The following is a 15,888-nucleotide window of genomic DNA, read 5'->3' on the forward strand; positions in this document are numbered from 1 at the left end:
CTTAAGGCAGTAGTGGGAGTTACTACCCACAATCCAAACCCAAAATTGTATTCATTAATAAAAATAAATCCACAAATGTATGTCAAAAAACATTTTACTGTTTCAGTGCCTGCTTTCAACAAGACCTTTGTGCATGTTAAGCGTGTGTGTGTGTGTGAGAATACGTACTATATAGGGCCTTATGGAATCCTTTTTTTTTTTTTTTTTTCTTACAAAAAAATTTTATTTTATGTTTTGATTTTTGGTTTTCACCGTTTTATTTTTCCTTGATTCTGATTTTTTTTTCCTGCAAGTAGCAACAGCTACATCAAAACAAACAATATAAAATGGCACTTTATATTCCTTTTAATGAAACCGCACACTAGCACAACTGAACCTTATTTTGCAGTTCCATTCATCATGTAGGAGCCCAGATCCTCCACAGTGCTGTATGCTGAGACTGCAGTAGGACAGTGTGTGCCCTTCATAGTTGTAAGAACTGTTACTAGTTTGATGCATCCTTCTGAGATGAAGGTTAACTTCACTTTTAGGGTCTAGTATATTTGTTACAGCCTGAGCTGATGTGTTCTCAGCCAGAAAGAACTTTTTGTAGAGGTGAATATGTTTAGCGAGGGACCCTACTCATTCAAACCTGCTATTCCACCTGGTTTCTCCTGCCTCCGGTGTTCCTGGCAGGCTTCTTGAAGAAGGCAGACTTTACCCAAATCACTAGTGATGCAGCCTCACTAAAGTATTTATTGTGCTGCCAGGTCTCTCCCACCAAACTGATGACATGACAGGAGGTTGAATGCACACTACAGTATGAAACATCATCTCTAGTACCTGTAATTGAAATTATGTAAATTATTTCTAATGATTTTTTTTTTTATTTATTAATTTTATTACAATCAATACATAGCAATCAAGTTTTTACAAAAAAGAATTATGTTAAGAACAGATCGATCCCCACCCTTGAGAGAGAGAGCAAGCCAAACGGTGTAAAATTTAAGGCTTGTAAAAATACCTAAATTAATAAATTCTCTGTGCTTTATAAACTTATTTTAAAATATTACTGATTAGATCCTGCCATGTTTTGAAAAAAGTCTGTACGGATCCTCTACCTGAGTATTTGATTTTTTCCAATTTTAAATAATATAACACATCAGTTTCCCACTGACTTAAAAGTGATTTTTAAACTTAAATAATTGCAGATTAAAAATGTGTATTGTTACATCTGTAGCTTCATCTACTGCATATCTTAAAATAATTAATTACAAATCAAAAGCAAACTAATCTGCAAGATGCTAAATTTGGAATTAAACAGAAGAAAAGAGAGACCCGCTTTTTAAGGGCTCATTGCATCTGAGGAGAAGCCTGCTGTTCTGCCCAGGTTTATAGGTGCCAAGTTTATAACGGAAGAGTCAAATGTGGACCTTGCATGCCTTGTCACCGCGAGGCAAAACATTTATTAAATCCAAAAAAATTGTTAATTTTTTAAAAGGGAACCTGTTAACAACCAGTGCTGTTCACTAATAACATTTTCCTACAGGAAAGACTGTTAATACCAATTAAATATAATTTCATGAACAATCAGAAATGCCTGCATAAAACAATTGCCACACAGCCAAATGTTTACTCATCTGTCACCATGTTGAGAACTATGTGGTCTCGGCTATCTGTGGTTTCATCAACTACAACATAAGTTTTTTGCCACGAATCTTTCAAAGAATGGCGTCAATATGCTGTTCAAAGACACAGGACAAATGAGTTTGTCGAAGGCTGCTCATTTTGTGGCTGTGCGCCTCCTTGATTACAATGCGTAATAAAGAAAGGGCGCATCTTTGTCATTTTTTTTTTTTGAGCGGCATGCCCAACTCCGCACACATGGCCACAAAGTCTTCCACGACCTGTCATCTTGTATCTGATGATTTTGTTGTTTCCTCTGTTGTTACCTTACTTTTTGAACTTAAGTTCTTCTTGTTCTTGAGATGGGTTTTAGATTTGATGTGGTCATTGCAAGTATCTTTTTGTGTCCAGACTATGGTATGCTGGCAAAACTTGCAGAAAAGTTGTTGTCCAGATTTGTAAAAGTCGCTGGGATATTGTTGTGCCCTTAGTTTTGCAGTTAAGCTTGTGTTTCTTAGTTTTTTCGATGTAGTTTGGGTATATAGTAGCCTCAACAAAGACAACTGGACTCAAAATATTACATTAAAACTGTACATTTCCCAAAACAGTGTGCATGTTGGTTCCACCCATTGCACTGTAAAGTTTGTAATGACATTCTTCCTCATGTGGGCCTTATGGTAAATGTTATTTATTTATTCATCAGATTATTGTTCAGTTGTTTTATTCATGTATTGCTTCCATAATCACAAAATATATTTACAGGTTTGTTGCCGTTAGTTGTTTTCTGGGAAGCAAAACTTGTTAGTGTCCTACAGCGTGGCTCAGTATAAAAAGTGTTATATAAAGTGTTAAATAACACTGTTCGATATTAAATAGGTAGTTTTTTTTTATTAAAATAAGAAATTCAATAACATATTTAGTTTGACTCTTTGTGAATGATTTGTTCTGAAAGTTGCAAACTGGAACAAATATTCCTGTCATAGTTAGCTTTGCCTTCTAGACAAAAAAAATATAGGAAGAATATATGATCTTTACTTGGATTGTGGGCTAGTCTGTCCCTAGTATGGTAAAATGCAGTCTGCTCTTTCAGTGAAGGGGGTCACAAGGTATGTGCTGTTAAGGATTGGCTAACAGCAGTTTTATTCCTGTTTAGGAGATTTTGGAGGGGTGTTTGATTTCAGTTGCAGCATGTTTAAAACTCCTCTAAATGGGCTTGGCGCTTGCCAGTGTTTTTCTAGGATCCATATTTGGTCAGAGCAGCCTCCCCTGCAGCTGCGTCTTCAGAAGAACCTCAAGAAATACTTCAGTTTGGCTTTTTTGTGTAATGCAGTTTAGCCAAGGATTTCACGTTTGGGGAGAAAGAACTGCTGGGTTGAGAGGCTTAGCAGGTGGGGGGAATAGGATATAAGCGTATGCCAGTGTTGAAGAATAGAATGAATGCCGTTGCCTTTTTTTGTTTTCAGAAGTGAATTTCCAGTTTATTCACAAGGGAAGTCAAATTTATTTTTGTTTCTGTGAAGGTCTGAGAGTGGCTTTATCCTAGTCTTGTAGAAGTCAAATTCCATCAGATTATTCAAATAAAACAAAGAAAATAATATTTCATTAACAGTTGCTTTAATTTAGGGCATGGTGGAGAATTTTGTAATGGTGTAGAAGCTTGAATTGTACAGCAGCTTAATTTGTAAATAACATCCTAAAAATACATATACATAGTTATACATATGACGACATTTTTAGTAAAGAGGGGCATATTTGCAGCAATAGCTTCAAATGTGATGCAGTCATCTTTCACAGGACTATGCTATAGCATGTAAGTCCTTTTAATGCAATAAATTGTGATAATTGCATTATATACCCCTGAAGAATAACAGTAAACTTTTTTTTTCCATAATTCTTTGACCCTGAACTTGGGCTTCCTTTTATCTGTGCTCAGACATCTGTTTATTATATTTAAATGACAATAAAAAAAGAGAGTGTTCCAACATTGTTTTTCTTATACACTGTATACTTTATGAAACGGGGGCTTCAGGTCCATGGTGTTTATTCTACCTTTGGATACATTGGTGCTGTTCGTCACCAGGTAATATCCATGATTAAAATGATGCTTAATTTTGGTGTGTAAACTGTAATTACCCTCAAATCTTAAACTCTGCAATTATTTAATGTTGGAGAATAAAAAACAGGCAATTGAGCTACTGAATCAAGGATATGCAAGTTTCTTACTATGCTAGTTTTGCCAGCATGCCCCATAATCACCCCATACTGTTATGTAAGCAATGTTTTGTGTCTTTTACCTGTTACTTGAGGGTAAACAGCTAAGCAAGCTATATCACAGCACTTTTGTCCGCACACAGATTTCACAAGACATTTTGTGCCATGTACTGGCTGTCGATCAGATGGTTGGTTCACACTGCTGTGATGTCCTTCAAACTTTTTACACACCACTTGTGCCCTGTGGATGGAAGAACTGATAGGGTAAAAATCGCTCTATTGTGGTCCCATTTTACCTTGTAAGAGAACCAGTAAATCCAAAATACGCCAATACCATAACAGAAACACTGTACGCTAGAAAACAAGCATTCAGAGCTGTAGACTTCTTTTAGGGTGCACCACATATACAGCGTACTTGCCTCCTTGTGCAGAAAAGGGTGAAAAGTGATTCATTCAACTTTACCTGCAAGAGGGTATCTTTGGGAGTGCAGATGTTTACTGTTGTGTTCCACACTGTGAATTTGTCAGTGGACTGTTGTTGAAACTTTCTGTTCCAGTCCTTAGTCTGACATTTGATGTCAGATAATTCAAAGCTACTTGTCTTGAACCGCAGCCTTCACCACGAAAGCTTCTGCCAAAACATTTCCCAACAATTAGCCCTCTCTCAGTGTCACTAAGCTCTCTTAGTCTGGAGATGGTAGCAAAGATATTTTGTCTTGACATCATTTTTTATACATTAGGCATGGTGGCATGTTAATTGCTTAATTATGTCAATGAGCACTCTTGTATTGAAGCACCTGCTTTCAGTATAATTCAGGATATTCAGCATTGAAAGTGCATGTACTACATCATAGAACCTTTTGCTGCTGTGGGTAATTGAATTGCATTATCTTAATATAAATCTGAATGTGCATATTTTTATTTCCTTTTTTTTATATTCTTTTAATGTTAGTAGTCACGACAGTGGTGCAAATTAAGCTTAATTTGTAGGGTGGAATGAATTAAAAAACGTGTTACATTTGTGTACTTGCAGATAATGGAAAAACGTAAATTCAGTGGTCTTAGCTGTTTGTATATAAAAATATACTGTAAAATGCATGTCCTGTGAGCTTCAAATTCAAGAATGCTTCTTTTCTAGACAAATTTTGTGTATTTTATTTTGTGAATGTTATTCTGATGCTGGTAAGAAAGAAGGTAAGATATACAAAGATACATTTTACCATTTTTATTGTCTTATTCCTTTGCAGATGCACTCTGATGCAATCCTTCATTAATTTCATTGAATTTTATGTGTCCATTATGTTTGTTAAAAGAAAGAAATGCATGAAAGAAGACAAATTTGTATTAAATACAGACATTAGTTAAGTCACTTTTTTTTATACTGTGGTCGATTTTTATTTGAGATCAATGGTGCATAAAATACCTTTAAAATGCATTTTCGTCCTCTCTTCCCTAGTTGTGACATTACCATGTTTTACCAAAATGAGACTTGAAATGTTCTGCATATGTTGAACTGGGAGAATCATAGTCAGCAATATTTGTGACCTCCATGTTTTATTGTGAAAAAGTTTCCACACAAGGTACTTGAACCTCTGAGGTTCTTTTTACATTGTAGGCAAGTTACTACTGGAAATGCCAATATTATTAGCCTTGATTTACATGTACACCCTGCAATGTTTACCTGTTTAAAATTCACTTCTCCATCATTCTCATCACAGACACCGTCACAGTGCACATGATAACCTCAGTACCTTATAGGTATCTTAGCTTCAACACCTTATCAGAGGTCAGAAACTGGGATGTCTGTATCCTTCAGCTCCTGGAACTCTACCCCTGAAAGGGTTACATTTCATACTACCTTAGCAAAAACTAGATGACACTTCAAGAGCTGCTCTCTTGTTAGGATGCACAGACATGGTTCTTTACTCCCAGATGTTTACCTTTGAAAAAGCTACACAAAGATTTCCCTAGCAAAGGCCGAAGTGGCCTAATTCATCTTAAGTACTTTAGCTGTGGTGAGCAGCGGCTCTTCTCATGAGCTGCACTCCAGCCAGGAGGTTTGTGTTCTTCAGCATCCAATTCGTTACCCTTGTAAGAGCTGAACACACAACAAATCATTCAGACAAGCAAACATTTGAACCTCATGACATACGAAGTCATCTGAATAAGCACAGCTCACTACGTTCATCACTTGGGACAGATGATATTAATATACAAAGCAGTTTCAGTGTGATAACACTCAAATGTTTTTCATTCATTACTTAACATTTATTGAAGTCAGAAATAGAAGAAAATGTACAACCTGAACAACTCAAATCAACATCCTTATAGCCAAGAGAGATATCTGAGTAAATTAAAGAGTTCATCTAAGGCGTTCTTTAAAATTAAGCGCCATGGCCGCTTTCTCCTCTTCATTGTTGGGCCACGTTTTCTTTTAGGTATTAAAGCAGTACTTTCCAGCCATGACCATTGTTAAGGTATCCTTGCTTTGTATTTGAGTTTATCGAGTGTACAGTGGCAGTATCTCTGATTAGAAGACTGTTGACTTTATCCAGTAAAGGATCAGAGTGCCTTATATGCCCTTAGTCTTCATCTCTGAATCTCAACTGCCTCTATGTCACCCACAGGAGCATTTTGTGGAAATGTTTTATTTAACAGTATTTTGGCTAAAATACGAGTGTTTAGGAGCATGCAACTCAATACCTGACATTTGAATTACTGTATATACTCGCATTTAAGTTCTCCTGCGGATAAGTTGGGGCTTTGTTTTACTGTATAATTTCCAGTATTTTATAATGTCGGTCGTATAAGTTGAATGTGGAAAACTCACACTATTGATCCAAGAGATTATGATATGCTAACGCCCAGCTGAGAGAGTAACCATGGAGCACACTGCCTTTTTTTTTTTTTCATATATATTGTGTCTATGTGACCACACGGTAATACCCAAACTATTCTAAAGTGATGTTTGCACTGACTTGTGTTTTTTGTATCTCGCACCCTCATACACCTTTATCATAAGAGCATCCCTTATCTACGATGGAGCATTCGATCAGAAGAAAATATGAAACTGGTTTTAAGTTAAAAGTTGTTGAAGTGGTGAAAGAAATTGGTAACTGTACTGCTACAACAAAATTCAATGAGTCTGAGAAACTGGTGTGATATTGGAGGAGGCAAGAAGATGCTAAGTGTCACATTTTTGAATGGCCGTATAAGTCGGGGTCTGATTTTTATGATTGATTTTTTTGGGTTTCAAGACCCGACTTTTACGCAAATGTATATGGTATGTGACATGAGTGATTTGAGGTTTTTTGATGGGTGTTTTGATATTGTTTGTTGTTATTCAAGATGGATCTCCATTGAAGCCCACTGTATCAGAAATTTTGTGGTCTCTGTTTTCCATTTAAAATATGAGATTAAAAGTTTTTAATCTGGCAATATTTTTTTTGTTCATGAAATGGCATGGTTTAAGGATAGGTTAATGAAAAGAAATCAAACTCAAGCACATTTTGCAGAATTTAACTGAATGCCTATAGCTATACATTTTTTTAAAACTGTGGTATTGCATGTTACAGTGCATGTTCTTAATTGACTGCGGTAGCTCCCTCTTGTATTTTTTGCAGTTGCTCTGTTTTGGATGCTCTGTGGGTCTGCTGATGTTGAGCATTGTTGCAGGTGTTAGGTGGTGTTAATGTAGGAAAAAGATCTTCCTATAATTGGACAATCCAAGTTTGACATTTGGTCTACATGTCTGTCAAGTGCAAATGCAAATCATCTACAGTAGGTTTGAGGTAAAATGTGAAAGACAAAAACTGTCTTATAATAATTGCAACGATTGAGTTGTAATCTAAAAATACAGTCCTGAGAATGACCCTGCTGCTCCCTCTGCTAAAACCAAGCTGCAGCAATTTTTAAAACCAAACCTTTCAAGCGTGAAAGACAGTCACTAAGACTTTTATAAGGAAATTATACATTTGCTATATGATCACAAACCTGCAAATTGTTTTAGTATAATTACCCCCCAGGCTTTTTGAAAATCATTTTTTTTCTGTGGTCACTTTATTTCTAGTATTTCACTGTGTTGTGCTTTTTAAGAAACCAGCCAATCTAGATTTACTGATCCTTTCAAATTTTTTTTGTAATAAAAATGCAAATTTTGGTGAAGAAACATTAAGGTGTAGATGCCACACAGGCTGGACGGGCATCAACTGGACAGACAGCCCATTAAAAAGAGAAGAAGTTGCTAAAGGTTTTTTATTCCTCTAACACGCTAGATGGCAGCAGCTCCAGAGGTTGGTGCACAGTCACTGGGTGCCACGAGAGGGTGCTGTAGGGAGACAAGCTCCCTATTATGGACTTCCATGCAACCTGGAAGTGCTTTCATCGAGCAGTTGGCCTGGCACCGGCCGGAAGTACACCCGGGTCTGTAATAAAAGGGACCATACTCCCTTATTCAAGCAAGTCAGAGCTGGGAGGTAGTGGAGCAATGCTTGAGAGGAGGAGGGTAGTGCGGTAGGGAGAAAAGAGGTTTTGTGAGAGGAAGACCTGTTTTTGTGCTTGTGTTACATTTTAGAGGTATTTATAATAAAAACCTTCCATTATTTGAACTCGGGACTGTTGAAGTGTGTTCATGTTGCGGTTTGGGACTCCCTGAGTTTAATCACAAAGGATATGTTTTGACAAAAACAGACAAATTACATTCAGTTTGTATGGTGTAGAAGTTAAAGTGATTTAATCTTTCTGCAAACAGTAAAATGAAAAGTCTGTATTTTACTTAAGTGAACCTTTTTTTTATCGTTCATAGTAGTATGAAATTGTTGTGTAATTTATGATCAACGTCAAATAACATATGCCTAAGCCACAAGAATTAAGGCTTTCTTATTGTAATGTGTTTTAATCATGTGCTAAGCGTCTCATGGCTCAATGTTTGGACTGCAGTGCTGTCTTCTAGGCTGGATCATTTTCTCTCATTAGTTTCGACCTGTAGTGTAAAGACATTTCTCAACTCTGGCTCTGGTTAACCAATCTACCATTCATTAATGGTTCCTGTCTTATGTCTGTTGCATACCAATTGACTTTCGCAAGTCAATATGAAAACAAATATTTAATTTAAAAAAAAACTCCCTGTGCTGTTCACTTGAAAGGAGTGTAAGAAGCTAGCCCGCCCACTGACAGACACGACAACACAGTGTCCACAACACATACGTTTATTTGTACAATAACTATTTATAATTATTATTTACACTTCAGTCCTTGGTCCTTCTGGCCGCCTCCACTCCTGTCTTGCAAGCTCCGTCCTTCTTCCACCCAACTCCGGCTCCCTGATTGGAGTAAGGCAGCCCCTTTTATCCCGTCCCGGATGTGCCCCAGACAAAATAAGACTGAGAATGTGTTTTTACCTGGGATAACCATACCAGAAATGAGAAGATTAAAATAGGTAAAGTTCTGTGATTGATGCAGAATCCGCTATACTGGGAACACATGGTGTTCTTCTGTTTCATACACAGTAAGTTGAGCTTCCTAACAATTCTTTTGCCTGCAGCTGTACTTTAGATGCTGAAATCAGTAGTTGTCACAGATTGATGGGTACTTATTAACATATATACACTGCTCACAAAAATTAAAGGAACACTTTTTTATTGGGCCTGGCATGAAATCAATTAAACCTGTCTGATAATTTTCTGGTTGGTTAAGCAGCTGAGGTAATTGTTAATCACTTTCAGCTGTATTGGTGTTCATGGACTTAACGACAGGTGCACTAAAGTGGCAACAATTAGAAAACCCTCAAAACAAGACTGGTTTTACATGTGGAGGTCATTTCAAGTTTCTCCCTCTTGATCTTTTTTGGCTGGTTTTCCACTCGTGCTAGTTTTGGCTTGAGTAATTATCTCTACTGGCAGTATGAGGCGATTCCTTAACCCTACAGAAGTTGCACAGGTTGTCCAACTTCTCCAGGATGGCACATCCACACGTGCTGCAGCAAGAAGGTTTAATGTGTCTCCCAGCACAATCTCCAGAACATGGAGGAGATTTCAGGAGACTGGCTGTTATTCTCGGAGAGCTGGACAGGGCCATAGAAGGTCCTCAACCCATCAGCAGGACCGATACCTGCTCCTTTGTGCAAGGCGGAACAGGCTGAGCACTGCTCGTGCCCTACAGAATGACCTCCAGAGGGCCACTGGTGTGAATGTCTCTACCCAAACAATCAGGAACAGACTTCATGAAGATGGCCTGAGGGCCCGACGTCCTGTAGTGGGCCCTGTGCTCACTGCCCAGCACCGTGGAGCTCGACTGGCATTTGCTCAAGAACACCAGAATTGGCAAGTCCACCACTGGCCCTGTACTTTTACAGACGAGCAGGTTCACCCTGAGCAGCTGTGATAGACGTGAAAGAGTCTGGAGGACAAGGAGAACGATATGCTGCCTGCAACGTCGTTCAACATGACAGGTTTGGTGGTGGGTCAGTGATGGTCTGGGGAGGCATATCCATGGAGGGACGCACAGACATCTACTGCGTAGGAAATGGTGCTCTGACTGCCATAAGGTATCGAGATGAAATCCTTGAACCCATTGTCAGACCCTACGCTGGTGCAGTAGGTCCTGGTTTCCTCCTAATTCATGACAATGCCCGGCCTCATGTGGCAAGAGTATGCAGGCAGTACCTGGAGGATGAAGGAATTGAAACAATTGAATGGCCTTCACGATCCCCTGACTTAAACCCAATAGAACATCTGTGGGACATTATGTTTCGGTCCATTAGGCGCCGCCAGGTTGCTCCTCAGACTGTACAACAGCTCAGGGAGGAAATGCCACAAGACACCATCCGTCGTCTTATTGGGAGCATGCCCCGACGTTGTCAAGCATGCATACAAGCTCGTGGGGGCCACACAAGATACTGAAAAGCATTTTGAGTAGCAGAAATTAAGTTTTTGAAAAAATGGACTAGCCTGCCACATCTTCATTTCACTCTGATTTTAGGGTGTCTACACAATTGAGCCCTCTGTAGGCAGAAAACTTTTATTTCCATTAAAAGACTTGGCATCCTTTTGTTCCTAAGACATTGCCCTGTCGTTATTTGTATAGATATCCAACTTCATATTGAGATCTGATGTATCTAATGTGTTTCTTTAAAGTGTTCCTTTAATTTTTGTGAGCAGTATATATATATATAATATAATGTTTGGAAATTTGTGGTAAGCATCATGCTTCTCCATGTACTGTACACAAATATCAAATAAGAGCTCAACTTTATTAAGCAGATTTTTTTCTTTTTCCATTTTGATCTTTATATGTGCTTATGTTTTGCCTCTATTTAAACTGAACAGGTAATGTAATATTTGAACAGTCCTCTCCCTCTTCTCACTTGCAGCTCTGACAAATGTCATTGCACGTCAGCACTGCAGGCAACGCCCTGCACAGCAGCGCAGTTCTTAAAGAGGCCTTTATCAAGCCCTGATTGCAGACTGGCCTGGGCTGTACACAGGCATGCCTGCAACTAACTCCTGTAGTGGTGTTGTTTTTTTTTTTTTTTTTTTAAATCTTAGCCCACCAAATTTGAGAGGAAAAGCTTCAGTAGATCTGACTTCTGTGGCACGCTAAGCAAACCAAGACACAAACACATTAAGTAGATTTTTAAGTCTAGACTTGTGGCATTAAATCGCTGCAGTGGTTGTGCTGCTGTCTTGCGGTAAGGACACCAAGATTCACGTCCCGAGTCCTCCCTACATGGAATTTACATGTTCACCCAGTGTCTGCGTGGGATTCCTCCCAGAGTCTAAAGACAAGCAGGTTAGGTGAATTGCAATACTAAATTGGCCCTGTTGTGTATTTGGTATGTGTTTTTACCTTTGATCAACTGGTACTCTGTCCTGGGCTTGTTCCAGCCTTGTGCCATGTGCTGGCTGGGATAGTCTCTGGCCCCCCCACCTTGACCCTAGTCTGGATTAAGTAGGTTAGAAAATGACATGACATGTGAGATTCTTTTATTTTGTGATCTATCGGTTTAAACAGAGTGAGCTCTCTCTCTCTCAGTTTCTCTTTAGTTAACACAACAAGGTTCTCTTAATTAAACAAATGTCTTCCTGGTCAATCAATTATATACTGTAATGTCCATCTGAACTTAACGGGCTGACGGCCATCTTTTGCTAGAATTAGCTTTGAATAGCTTTGCAAGTGATGATGTACGTCTGGCAAACAGCACTGGCAAACTGCACATCCTCTTCTCTGCACCCCTTATATATTTACCTGGGGTCATATGGCCGGGAATAGTAAGTGGAAGTGAAAAGAGACATGGAGTCATTTTATTTCTTATCCTTTTGTTGTGGTTGAAAATTTAGTTGCAAATTTAATTGGAAGTTGATGATCTATTTTGGTATTGTTCTTCTGACCTTTATAGATTAAGAACTTTATAAAATAAAAATGGCAATAACTACAATGTACTTAAAAAGATTAACAAAATGTAACTGATAAATTAGTTGAATGACTTTTACCTAAATAAATATGAAAGAGTGCACATATGGAATAGAAAAACAATTCTGTGAATAAAAAGCATACATGTAAACATATTTTCCAAGTAATAGAATATGCTTGAAAACTGGCATTTGCCACTGATAAATAATCAATAAAAACTCAATAGTTTTTTGCATATGGGCATCTATAGAAGTTTTTTTTTTGTTGTTGTTGTTTAAGAAGTTTACTAAATTTATGAATGCATTTTTACTTGCTAGACTTAAAATAATGGCAGATGCTAGAATATGCTCATTTTACTAATTTAAAAAAGGGTAGGGAAATGTCTGTCAAGATTGTGGAGATTGAAGAAAGAAAGAAAACCATCACCTTTTTAAACAGAGTGCTCCCTAGATCATCTCCGTCTGTCACTTGACGCTTTATGTCCAACTGATTCAGCGCATAGAAAATGACTACATCTTTACCACTCTTGGCATATAAAAGTAGTTTTGCAAAGGAACTGGAAATATGACAGAATAGTCAAAAGTTTAAGGACATTTACAGGTAAGACAGAACTCTTTAGTGTATTAGCCAGTAATAGCACAGATCCTGTGGGCATGGAGTTAACAGTGAGCATGTGTGCACATTGTGACTGCAGTCAAGGTAAACTGCCAACTTTCATAGCCTCTGGCATTATAAAACAGTATGGGTAATGGAAGTTAAGGAGTAAAATGTGTAGCTTGAGGGATTTGATCTACTCTAAGGGAAGTGTCATGCAGTTTGAACTGAAGTGGGACTGGTTCCAAAATATATTTCCTGTGTCCTCATTTTGTGATCTGTGTATGTATATTATGTATGTGATGTATTAACTGTGTGATATGCCATTGGAATCTGCAGAGTTACTCTGTTTAAACATTATTTTAATTCCTTCAGATAAAATAAGTGTAAATTTCTGCCAGAATAGTGCTTGTTGTCCCATTTTCAGGCTATGATCCCTCCCAGTTGTGGTTTAGACTTGTGGAGCAACATTGCAGAGTTATGAAAGAATGCTATGCTTGGATTTCCGCCACAGAGGATCTGCTGTAGTCATGATGGAAAATTGTATCAGACTCTGGCATTGCTGCATGCTTGTTTAAAAAACAAAAAAATTTAAGGATGTGCCTTGTGTGCTTTTATTTTCAAATGAAGGAAGCTTGAACAGACAGCTGCAGTGAGGTTTTTACTTAGTTATAACATTTTGCACTGTGGAATGTCAGAGAACTGTAGTTATATTGTAGAAAACACTCATCACGTCTCTATGCAGGGATAAGCCATTATGGAAAACGTCAATCTGGACTGCTCTGTGTATTTTGTGTTGTACCTTTCATTTTTGTGCAGCAATGCGCGGTAACAGCACAGGCTCCCAACCTCAACCTTTCATTTTTTAGAGCTGAGTAGCGATGTTATGAAATGGCAGCTGCATGTCAAACAAAATCTTTATCGTTGCATTTTCTCAAAATTGTGTATTAAAATTTGATGACGTGCCTATGGAGTGCTGAAATCAATTTGGCACTAAATAATTAAATTGTATTTATTATTATTGTCATTATCATCAATACCAATTGTTTTAGTATGTAAATGAGTTGAACTCACAGTAAGCATGACATTTTATTTCCCAGTACTAGCTATTCAGTATTTTGGCTAGAAAAGAATGACAGTGTATTATAGCCATTAGTCCACATTGAAGAGGTTCTGTGCAGCATGCTGGCATTCATCAATCAAGTCTGTGAACCTCGGTGCTTTAAAAATAGCTTGATATTTACTGAGGCTCTTAAGAAAACCGAATGTTGTGTTGTGTGTGTGCCTCTGGCTTTTTTTGGTACATTCACATGTAATGCAAGAATAAACTCCTGTAGCTGGCATGTCTGTCTGTCCATTTTCTCAGGGTCTAATGGTGAGATACAGGTTCAGAGTCCATTGCCTTATCCACTAGAACACATTGCCTGCCTATCTTTCATTGCTGTATTCTGCAATATTAAACACACATTTTTAACCCTTTTAATCTTTAATTCGTCATGGCTTTCTGGCAGAGTGCTATAGTGGGGAAATATGCCATTGGGGGGAATGTTGATTTCTTCCTTTTTTATTTTAAATCCGTTGTAGTCATTTCACTTATTTTAATTACAAAAAGAAGTGCTGCAGTTTTCTTAAAAACCCTTGAAAGACAGTACTATACAGTATCTTATAGTAAGTTTGTGCTTTAGAGATATGACATTGTTTGAAGTCTGATAAGTCACTATAAGCTGGCTAAATAACCTCACTGTAGCACCATGGGAGATGTACTGTATGCGATTAGACAAGAGACATGCAGAGGACAAAGTTATACAAGTGTGAGCGGAAGTGATTCAGCACTGGGAATAAATAAAGCAGCCTTCAGTTGTACTTTATCGTTTTTTTTTTTTTATTAGTATCTTTTTTGTGTTTCCTATACAGTTAGCAGTTGGCACTGATAAGCTTTTTTTAGAGAAGGATGTAAAAGACATTTTCTCTCTGTGTTTGTAGTATTCTTTCAGGCAGTCCTGTTTGCTCCCATAGCCGTATGAGTCTGCTGTGAGTGAGTTTACATGGTTGTGCTTTAAGTGTGCATTTCAGGGTTTGCTTCCAGTTTGATGCCGTTCGGTGGACTTGCTGTCTTGGCTTACTTTGGGCTTGGATCACTGCAAGCCAGAGCAGGAAAGGATCAGAACGATAAGTGTGTTTACTCTAGATACATTAGCAAAAGGTAAGTAGTATATTCTCTTTTATTCCTAAAACAGACATGTTAATCCTTCACAACAAAACACTGCCGCCTTGTATTCAGAATAGGTGTACTTAAACAGTTCCAGCATTTTGTATTTGTAACATTTCTGGCCGATAAAGCCTGAGATTTTTGTGTTCTAAATTGTGTTTGATTAAATAATGAGTTTTGTTCAGTCATCCTACCCTTCCAGAATAGTGACCATTTTATTTTGGTATTCATAGGTTATGTTTTTGTGTTATTTAAACATAACACTACTGTAGCATGGGCTGATGCATTCATTTTAGTACATACAAACCACATTGATAAATTTTCTGACTATTGTACATTTGAGGAGTGTGTGCAGGAGGAAATATTCTGATGATCAACAACTGATTTCATTGTTCACTGTTTTGCAGTCTTTATTAAGGTAATGAACAAAAAATTGGCTAAGGATACAGTTTAAATTAGCAGAGACGTTCCTAATTAAATCAATTGGACTTTACCAAGGTGGAAATGTCAGATAAAATAATAACATTGTGAATGAAGTTAATTAACTTGTGTTTTAAAATGTCCAACAGGGTGATTGATAAGACCTTGTTAATTAAAATTGCTGGCAACGGGCTTTGAAATGCAATCAACAAAACAGCTAGGGGCTCTGCTTTTGCTTCTCATCATTTACGATATCTCAGCCCAAGTCTGAAAACTAGGGACACAATGTTATTTTGATGTCACTAAAGATCTGAAGATTTACTCTTTGTGTCACCACTTGCTGAATACAACAAGTAACAAAGCCTGGTGCTTGTTAAACGCTTGTTCAAATTCTAACTCAACTCTACTCTATTGTGAAACGCTTGAATGTATTCACTTTA

At 37.7% G+C, this 15,888-nt stretch overlaps 1 protein-coding gene across 5 annotated transcripts in view; it reads left to right on the plus strand.

The window, feature by feature from the left end:
• The window catches only part of tln1 (talin 1), a 178,761-nt gene that overhangs the window by 21,240 nt on the left and 141,633 nt on the right, over positions 1 to 15,888 (plus strand). Inside the window, exon 1 of one of the 5 annotated variants that reach the window (XM_039759573.1) lies at positions 15,000 to 15,022. The exons of the other annotated variants lie outside the window; for them this stretch is intronic. The gene's annotated coding sequence lies outside the window, so the exon portion shown is untranslated. Of the gene's footprint in view, positions 1 to 14,999; positions 15,023 to 15,888 lie in introns of those variants that run through there. 5 annotated transcript variants of the gene reach the window in all.

Source organism: Polypterus senegalus, chromosome 7 (assembly GCF_016835505.1).
Source record: "Polypterus senegalus isolate Bchr_013 chromosome 7, ASM1683550v1, whole genome shotgun sequence".
NCBI classification, from domain to species: Eukaryota; Metazoa; Chordata; class Cladistia; order Polypteriformes; family Polypteridae; genus Polypterus; species Polypterus senegalus.